The 9,533-nt window shown below is 45.9% G+C and overlaps 1 protein-coding gene across 4 annotated transcripts in view; it reads right to left on the minus strand.

The window, feature by feature from the left end:
* Positions 1–8,756, minus strand: part of CDH8 (cadherin 8) — a 156,666-nt gene extending 147,910 nt beyond the window's left edge. For 3 of the 4 annotated variants that reach the window (XM_040075132.2, XM_040075133.2, XM_040075130.2), the window contains exon 1: positions 8,249–8,756. The gene's annotated coding sequence lies outside the window, so the exon portion shown is untranslated. Of the gene's footprint in view, positions 1–850; positions 917–8,248 lie in introns of those variants that run through there. The other variant, XM_040075131.2, reaches the window with a different exon arrangement.
* Between the last annotated feature and the right edge of the window lie 777 nt (positions 8,757–9,533).

Here is a 9,533-nt window from a genome sequence, read left to right on the forward strand (position 1 = left end):
ATCATTTTGACAGAGTTGGGTTAGGCCATTGCTCATGCTATAATTCCACCAAGAGCAATTTTCATTTAAGAGGCTCTTACCCCCCTCTCAGCCCCCACAACACGCAAGCTACACATTCCAAATAATTGGTCTCCATTCCCGTTCCTTCTCCACTGCAGTTTACTGTCCCTGCAGTTGTGCTATTTGCAATCAACACTGTAAGACAGGCCATTGTAAGACAGTGAAATGTGGGTTAATGCAAATAATTTGCAACAAAATCCTGTTCCAAAAAAGTGTTTTCCTTCAAGATTCTAACCCAGATGAATGCAGAACTAAAGAACCCACTGACTACAGGACGACAACGGGAAGTTTTGAGAACAACTGTGCTGACAAAAAGCATATGAAGTTTCACTGTATACTTCAGAGAGCAGAGAAATAGTTGAATCAACAGAACGGAGTGGAGGAAAATTTCTGGAGGAGAAACAGGCAATTAGGGATGGCAAACTACCTAAATAAATGTCTGATGGACTCCTGCTATCCAGTCAGGGTATCCCACCGTGGTTCTATTCATGGATGCTGGCAGGTTTTAGGGACAGAAAGCTCTCCCCCAGATGTGCTGCTCTGAGACCATCAGGAGGGAGCTCCCGTGGCCCAGCACACCCCAGTGCCCTGCAGAGGGGCTGGACACAGCCCAGAGCCAGCAGCCAGCCCAGGCATGGCCCAGGCACCACTGCAAAGCACCATCACCCCGTGCAGCTGCAGCAGATTGCACTAACAGTGATTTTAAGGGACTGGAACGTCACCTGGAGTTAGCTGTAACACGGAAAAGCATTAAAGCATTACCCACGCGTCCCTTCCCTCGGCCACGCACCTGGAATTGCACAGGGGGGGAAATGAGAGGGGAAACGTTACACGAACTCTTCTATTGCAGCAGGGCCGGGAATCCTTGGTGCTGTCGGAGCTTCCTGCCAATCCAAGTGCAAATCTATTGCACGAGTTTATTCTGATGTGGCAATTTGCTTATGGCTACCTGGGAAATCAAAAGCAGATTCCTAAAGCATTATTTATTTCAGCAGCAATGGCAACAAGCACCACTTTTCTCCTGTTTTTGTCTTAGGTGTTGTGCCCTACCCACACACAGAGTAATTCAGCCAGCAAAGATATGTCACTTTATTTTTTTAAGCTTAGTCATGCTCTGCTACTCTTTAAAGACTTCTGCACAGTTCTTTAGGTTATTAAGCGAGCTCCTGAGCTTGTGTCAAATGCTAAAGGACTCGTTTAGGCACAGTGTTAGCTTCTGCATCAGATGTAGCTGAGGGAATCCATGCACTGGGAAAAAATGGACATGCAGCTACAGAAATGCAACCGTTTCTTCAACTTTTAGAGCCCTAATAGATTTATTAATCTATCTAGATTATCATTACCAAAAGCAGGTTACTTCAGTTTTAGGAGTCTGTTTCAGAGGCAGACGGAAAGAAGGTTTAGAAAAGCTTTTCTAAGATAAATTCCTCTTCCTTCTTTCCCTTACTTTGGTGCTTTACCTGGGAAATGCCATTACTTGGTGTTCTGGAGTGGAGATGAGGCTGTTTTAGGATATAGGTCCTTATCTGTCACAGCTCCACTGAGGCTTTGGGATAGAGAGCAAATGATGACATCCATCACACTGAAATATATCTCCATTATTATTATAATAAATTATTTGTTATTATGTGCCTGCTTAACGTGATACTTTATCATATCTACAAAGTCTGCTTTATGTGACTAATTTTTTTTTATTCATTTTTGACAAATATTTACTATCAGGAAATCCTTTCTTAAAAAAACCAAACCACAAAAGACTCTCTTGACCCAGTGATATCATGCTTATTGTACAGCTTCTCTTGGTATCAACATAATTTCTTATTTTTGTTACTCTTCGGTAGTAAAATCAATATGGGACAACTTTAAAGCTGTCAAGGCTCAGACTTTTTGTATATAAAGCTGTCAGTCTTTCCAGAAGCAGCCACTACTTTATAGAACCAGAATGCTTTTAAAGAAACCCACCAAGGGTGTCGTCAGAACCTTCAATCTATTTTTATTCTTTATTATTCCTTGCTCTGTGCAGTGCTCTGGACTTCCAGTGTGCTACACATGCTCAGGTACAGGACAAAGAGACAGCATGTGCCACTAAGTTTGCAGCTGAAGGCGAAATTTCCTCCCTAATGAAATAAGTATTTAAAATACTTTAATGTCATTTTGGTTTTGGTTGGTTGGGTGGGTTTTTTGTTACATTGGGTTGGGTTTGTTTTTTTTTGGTGTGGATGTTTTTTTCATGACAGCTGATACGAAAGCCATAGGTATTAAAATGGCAATAGAGCTATTTTAGCTCTACAGAGATGCAAAAAGAAATTGCAACCTTCCCTTTCAACTTCTTATACTTAGGCAAAAGGGAAGGTTTGGGTTTTTGGGAGTCAGAAAATCCACCAATGCGTGTCAGAACATCTTCGCATGACGTAGCTTCAAAACAGAGACGAGAGACAGACAAGACTTCCAGAGCGGTCCAAAAGCTTACACAGAAAAAAAACAGTTGCATCAGCACTGTTTCCATCCTATAGCAAGAGGAAGAAGTGATCTGAAGTAATTTTTATTCTCTGCAGTCCACTGATTAAAGCGATTTTCCTGCCTAAAACAGAAGCGCAGCGCACAGAGCGCACCGCCTCAGCCCCGGGCTGTGAGAGCCCTGCTCTCCTCGGAAGGTGCATTCCATAATTTGAGACTCCATCACTCTGACAGGCGAGGAGGGAGAAAAGGCAACTCCTGCTCAACACGAAGCCAGCTCATCAAAAGGCAAACAGATTGGCCGGCGACTGAGAATTAGGTGTTAACCGTGCTCTGCCTGGGGCATTGTTTATCAGGAGACTTTCAGCAGCTGGGATGTGCTTATCCTCTACTTCCTGAATAAAAAATAAAATCTTTAAATATTAATGGAGGACATAAATAGCTTGCTTTCTGGGCTTCTTTTTCAGCCTTTTTTTTTTTTTTTTTTTTTTTTAATATATAAATATGTACAACAGAATTTTTCATATTCATTTGCTTTGTTTAACGAATATTGGGTATTCTCTACAGAATTAAAACATAATACTTAAGGGAAAACCCACAAGTTTTCCTGACACGTATTCCAATTAAACTAAGCTTATAAAATTATGACTGGACATCATGACTTAGTGAAAGCTACATAAACTCACCAGCCATATGCACGGGCGTGTGTGTGTATTAAAAAAATCTTTAAAGAGGAAAATTCTGAACATACCTGGACTTTTCTAACTGTATACAGTATGGCTGCAGGAAACCTCAAATCTCTACTGAGATATGTGAAATTAGAAATGAAGGTTTCTAATTTTGCATCACTCAATTTGATGGGAGTTTTACCATCAATTTAGATGAGCCATTGGGGAAGAATTAGGACTCTCCAATGTTAAATTTATTTCTTTGGGAGTTGCCAAGCTGAGATTTTGTGGGTTTGGTGTTTTTTTGTTTTTTTGTTTTTTCCTCCATTCATTTGTTTTCATCTAACTTTTGGAAACACACAAAAAATAAAGGTCAGAGACTAGAACACGGAACTCAATCTAAGCTTCAGTGACATTAAGTTTTGATGCTCTGTTACTTAAAGGGCAATGATGGCTGTTACATTTAATCCATAAGAGAGAGTCACATCCGAAGTGTTGTGAAATTCAATTAGAGATTTGCACTCCTTCTTGAGTACATGCACTCCATTTGCTGTAGTATTTAGGGCTTGGTAATAATATATATGTATAAAAATGTTTAAGTTTTATATTTATACTTTTATAGAACATAAATACATAAAATCTGTGCATATCATTCTGATCATCAGTGACTACAAAGGAATGGGTGTAAATGGGAGCTCTCAAATGAGGCTGAGCATTTCTTCCCTGGAAAAAGCCACTTTGGGTGAATGTACACAAAAGTTGAAACTGTGAACTAGGGACTGCCGAGACTGTTTTCATAATGTTTTGAACTTCCATATCTGTTACAAAGACCTGACCAAGACACACTGAGAAACCTCTGTGAGCTCATCCAAGGCTCAGTCAGCGCAGGGTACGGGAGACCCTTCCCATGGGAGCTTTCCCTTCTCAGATCTGGGACTGGGAGACATTGCTAATCTCAAATCTGAGCCAGGGTGCTCATCATTCTCAATTTCAAATGATTTCCACAAGACACATCATGATCAACACCTTGGCAAATCAATTCTGTGAGTGCTATCACTGCAGCCAACCCATGGATAAAGGCTGCTCTCATGGCTAAGGCAGGTGGAAATCAGATTTTATAGCATCTGACTCCAGGTAAAAGACTATCTCTTGATAACTGAAGTGGTTCACAGATATTTTTTTCTTTTCAGCTTGCACTTACTACACCAGGTACCAACAGTACCCAATGTATTTTGGGAGCAAAATTTTATTAATGCAGTTGAAATGCCACTGAGTTGATGTTATTTTATGTGACTGACAAAATGAGAAACATGCTGAACAGATTCTAGAACAAAGGAGGGGGAAATAAATGTGTGTATATATACAAAGACACATTTGTAATCTCAAATTGGACTTATTTTGTTCTCTGTCTGTCTACTGCTCAAATAGTTATGTTCAGGAAGCTCTGAAGTGAGCCACCTTTTCTATGGCAACAACACTAAGAAAAATGTTAAGTTTCCATGATCTAATTTAATTCTATTGATGTGATCTTATGGTAGCAATGATGCTTAAAATGTTCCAAGCTCAAATTGCCGTAGCATTTGCCTCCCACTGAAAGAATTTGGGTTTTATTATTTTATACTCGTAGATGGAAGATTCTTATGATACCACTTTAGTGTATACTACAAGGATGCAGTTGTATTAATAGTAGGTCAGGGTTTAATAATATTAAAACAGAAAAGGACTACTGCTGAGACATGGGGTATCTGATAAGTACGGGCAATTTATAAGAATACCTGCATGAGCAGTCGCTTTCTGTCACAAAACATGCACAATCATCACTTAGAAATACACAGCTCCGAGAAATTATTAGGACATGTTCACATCCCTTCTTGTCCATGATCTCAGAGATCAGTATTTCTCTCCCTTTAACATCCCTCAGGTTTTGGAAATCGAATGATCTGTGCGTACCAAGTGTCAAGTGGGTGGGTTCCAAGCCTCTATTTTCAATAAATGTCTGAAATAGTCCCAGCTAAAGTCTATGGGAATGGTCTTCCTAAGCGAAGATTTAAAAAGATGAAATCTGCAACTGTATGAGAGCAAACAGAAAATTCAAGAAGAGCTTCAGGGGCTAATAGACCGAAATTTATGTCCATGGTTGACAGGAGTTCTCACTTGAAATGGTTCTACATCCTGTAGAAGGGAGAAGGATTTTTTTTTTTTTTTTTTTTTTCAGAGAAGACAATGCATCATATGATAACAGTGGAGGAAAAAAAGGGCCTGGGGATCAATTAAATTGATTTGATAAAGGTGCAATGTTATTGGAAAAATCCTGAAGATCACAAATGACAAAAATTCAAAAGTAACAGATGTCACAAAAAAGTGAATTTAAGTCTGATTGTGGGACTACTTCCCCCTTTAAAATTCTTTTCTTGGACCTCAGTAGCAGCAGCTGATGGGAATGACTAAATAACATTCCAAAAGCACAGAGAGACTTCATCTAAGGAGGATTCTACCTCGCCTCACAGAGATGAAAACTTCTGTTTTATTTTAAAGGAAAGGCATAAAAGGAGTAGCTGTCATACACAGCCGTGCTTCTTATTAAAACCAGTTGCAGTTGTTAAGCAGGTGCATGGAGTGTTATTGATTTTTTAATATTGAAGAAAATGTCCAAAGTTAGTTTCTTGGCCAGCAGCCTGCCCAGTTAAGAAATTGCTCACCTGGATAATTTAAGAACCAACTTACATGAAATGCTTCAATCTCCAAGGACATTGAAGGCCCTTAGCTTACAACTAAGCATAGAAATCAAAGTCCTCCATGGCTAGGATGCAAGTTTGGAAAAAGCAGGGAGTTAATAAATAGCTTAGGAGGAAGCTACCAGAAAGCTGTGCTCGTTTTGTAAGCAGTGAGGTGGAACAGTAAGGCTTAAAGGATGAAAATATCATGTAATAATCACTTCCCTTCCTAGGGTTCCTCTGTCACAACCATCCATGCAATCAGGCAGGGAGGTAACACCACAGAGAGCTTTTGGGTTCTGATGTTATCAGATTCTGTGGGTGTGAAATCTGCTGATTTCACGAGTATGCCAAATACTAACTTCCTCCTGAAGATTCATCATCTTGTTTAAGACACGTAAAATGTATACGGGAGTTATTTCCCACTCCTCTGAATTTATTTTTTATTTACTTATATATACTGAGAAGCCTATTGTGATGTCTCTACTTGTTCACAAGCAGTCTAGTATTAAACACAGAGGGGGAATACCACTCACACAAGAGCACTGCATATTTCTCCTTATCCTTGTCGCAGAGAAACTCTTGAAGAATTTCCAAAAGAGGATGAGTGAAGTTAAGAGGATTTTTTATCTATAGCTTTGGTAGTTATCAGCTCTATTCTTTGATTGAAACTGAAGTGAGCAGCTGTTAATTTCCCTCCCATTAGGGGCTAACACGCTATATTTGAAACAATAAACAGTTGTCGCTATTTGAGTCCTTGCAATCAGCACCTCCCAAAAAACACCTGTCCGCGATACCCAGCGCCACAACGGGCGAGCCGCTGATGTGCTCAACTCGGCTGTTTAGAGGCGTCAGCCTCTATAAAAGTTGTATGAGTGTTTCTTCTCCCTTCGGAGAGGAGACAGACTCGTTTGCATGAAACAGAGAGCGTTTGTGCCTGTCTGAAAGGGAGGAGGGCGAGGGTAGGGTTTGATACCTGTTGGCTACGCGAGCGGGTCTGTGCAGCGCCGGTAAACGCCAGGTTGGATTGATTCCACTCTGTTTAGCCTGCTACTAAACGCAAACTGTTTCAATTGAGACAAATTCAAGACGTGACTGAACGGCGACGAGCCGCACAGGAGTTCCTGCCTGTGTTAAGCAGTGTCACCTTCATGGCGGTAGGCAGAGACTAAATGAGGATTTGGATTAATCTCTTTTATATTACCCACCCAGAAGCTGCCACAGGCTCCCGTGCTGAAGCCCTGCGGTGCCTGCCAGCCAAGCCCGGCGCTGGTGCTGCCGAGCAGGGACGGTGTCTGCCGGCTCGGGGCTCCCGACTGGGATGCTGCTGCCCAGCAGACACCGGAGCCAAGCAGAATTGAAGGATGGTTTCTCCTCTGCTTTCCTCAGAGAGAAGATGAAGCGTTTGGTGGCACAGCAGCTTCAGGGGGCCCCAGGCTCCTGCGTTTCTGCTCTGGGAGCCCTGGCGGCGCAGCAGCCAAGGCTGGGGCTAAAGGGGCTTTCTCCCTCTCCCAAGTTTCAGCTGGATGCATCCTCTGTTTAGTCAGCCAAAGGGTAGGAAGGAAAACAACTTGTGGGACAGGGATGACTCTTGGCTGGTTATGACTACAGATTCATTCCCAGCTCAGCTTTCAAGAAGAGCAGCATCTCTAGGATGCTTTCCCCAAAGTAGGAAAGGAAGCTATGAAGCCATTCCTATTTATTTACTTACTTAGGGGGTGCAAAGCTTTGGGGGGAGGGAAGGTGATAATAAATAGGGGGGATTTCCCCCCCCCCCCCCAAGGTTCTTCCAGCCTCCTCCTCCCTCATTTACATATCTGGCTGGTGGGTGATTTTTATTCTCAGCACGAAAACTGCAATCTATTTCAATGCATGAATGCAGCCCTGCATCCATTCAACACAGTGAAATAGCCCAGGGACTTATTGTACTAAATAAGAAAACAGGGAGAAGAAACGGGTTCGCCAGCCTTAGAAGCAACCCTCTGTGATCCAAAGTCCTTCCGATTCTTTAAAGGAGGGTTGTAGAACGGAAGGAAAAATAAACCTCCCCCAAAAAAACACCAACAAGCGGGAAGACAAATACAATTATCGCCACTTCTCCTCCCTAGAGAATAATAATGATAATAAAAAAATACTAACAAGCATCTCACGACATTTTCATTATCGGCAATTTGAGAACATCCGACCCAATGAGGCACCCCTGTTCAGTCTAATACCGCACCTACGGACGAGGAAGGCGCTCACCCAGCGCACCTTGCACGCACACAGAGCCCAAGTCAGCCAGAAACCCACGGAGCGAGAGCCCTCTGCCAGCCAGCCACAAATTGTCTGAATAAAGCCAATACTCACTCTTTCAAGGAGCAAGGGAGCCGCTCGCCCGCAGCCGCTTCACGCACGGATTGAAAGGGTGAGGTAAAACAACATCAGCCGGTCCCTGGGAACGGGCAGGGTGCTCCAGATTTTCTCCTCATGCTTTCCGAGGCTGCCGATGCTGGCGGAGCCGCTGGTTGCCGGGCTTCCCGGGTCTCTGTGCCCGCATGCCGGAGCGCGGTTACGAATTTCTCCCTTCGCACAAGCCAGCGGCAGCCGCACGTCTCCAGGAAAGCGAGGATATTCCAAATAAATCCGCTAATTCCGGGGCTGAGCGCGCTATACCGCGCCTGCCTGCCTGCCAAACGTAACTGTGAAGCGATGTGGAAAAGTGAGCCGGGAGCCTCCCCTGACAGCTCTTATTGGGCTGATCTCGGAGGCAGGTCTAGCGCTGGGAAATTCGTGTGAGCACTTCGGGGTGGTGGTTTTCCCCCTCCCTCCGCCGCCCGCCTTCCCCCCGGCAGGCGCGCAACTTTTCCAGGGGCGGCGGCGCCGCTCGCTCCCCGCGCTGCTGCCGGGCGCCCGGGCCGCCAACTCCGCGCTGGGGCATCTCCTCGGGCCCGGAGCGACGGAGGGAGGGGAGGAGGGAGGGAGGGCGGGGGTGGGCACCGGGCGGACCCGAGGCGGGGGGGCCGCGCCCGGAGCGGGGCCACCGGGGACGCGCACGCCGGGGCTGGGACGTGGCCGGAGCGTCGGCGAGGAGGAGCACCCCCCCCTTCTCCCGCCCCCGTGCTTTGGGGTGATGCCCGCCGGGAGAGGGATGCGGGGTGGATGCGGCAGCACCCCGAGGGGCCGCGGGCAGCCGCTCGTCTCCGTGCGACAGCGCTGCGGCGGGCGCCCCGGGGACAGGGAGGGAGGGAGGGCATCCTTTCAAAACGCTTTTCCCGACGCGGCCCGGGGAGCTGCAGGCGGCTCGAGGTTCTCCGCAGGCTCGGTGGCCTCGGGCGCTGCGCGGAGCAGCCCCGGGGCAGCGGCGGCCGAGCTCCGCGCAGCGGGAGCTGGATGGAGGCGGCACCGAGCAGTAAGTCCTTGACCCTCGCCCCGTCCCCGAACAAATCCTCTTTGTGACCGACAGCGCCGGGATCCTGCCCAGCCCCGGCTGCTGGAGCGCTGGATGCGGGCTCGGGGAGCGCAGCGGCGCGGATGTCACCTGCCCCGGGCTGCGCGGAGCTGGGGGGACAGGCCGAGGAGGACGGGCAGCACGGCCCCCAGCCCGCCGGGGACAGGCCGCTGCCAAACCCCGCTCACCCGCCGCACCCAGGGA

This window comes from Hirundo rustica, chromosome 11, assembly GCF_015227805.2.
Source record: "Hirundo rustica isolate bHirRus1 chromosome 11, bHirRus1.pri.v3, whole genome shotgun sequence".
NCBI classification, from domain to species: domain Eukaryota; kingdom Metazoa; phylum Chordata; class Aves; order Passeriformes; family Hirundinidae; genus Hirundo; species Hirundo rustica.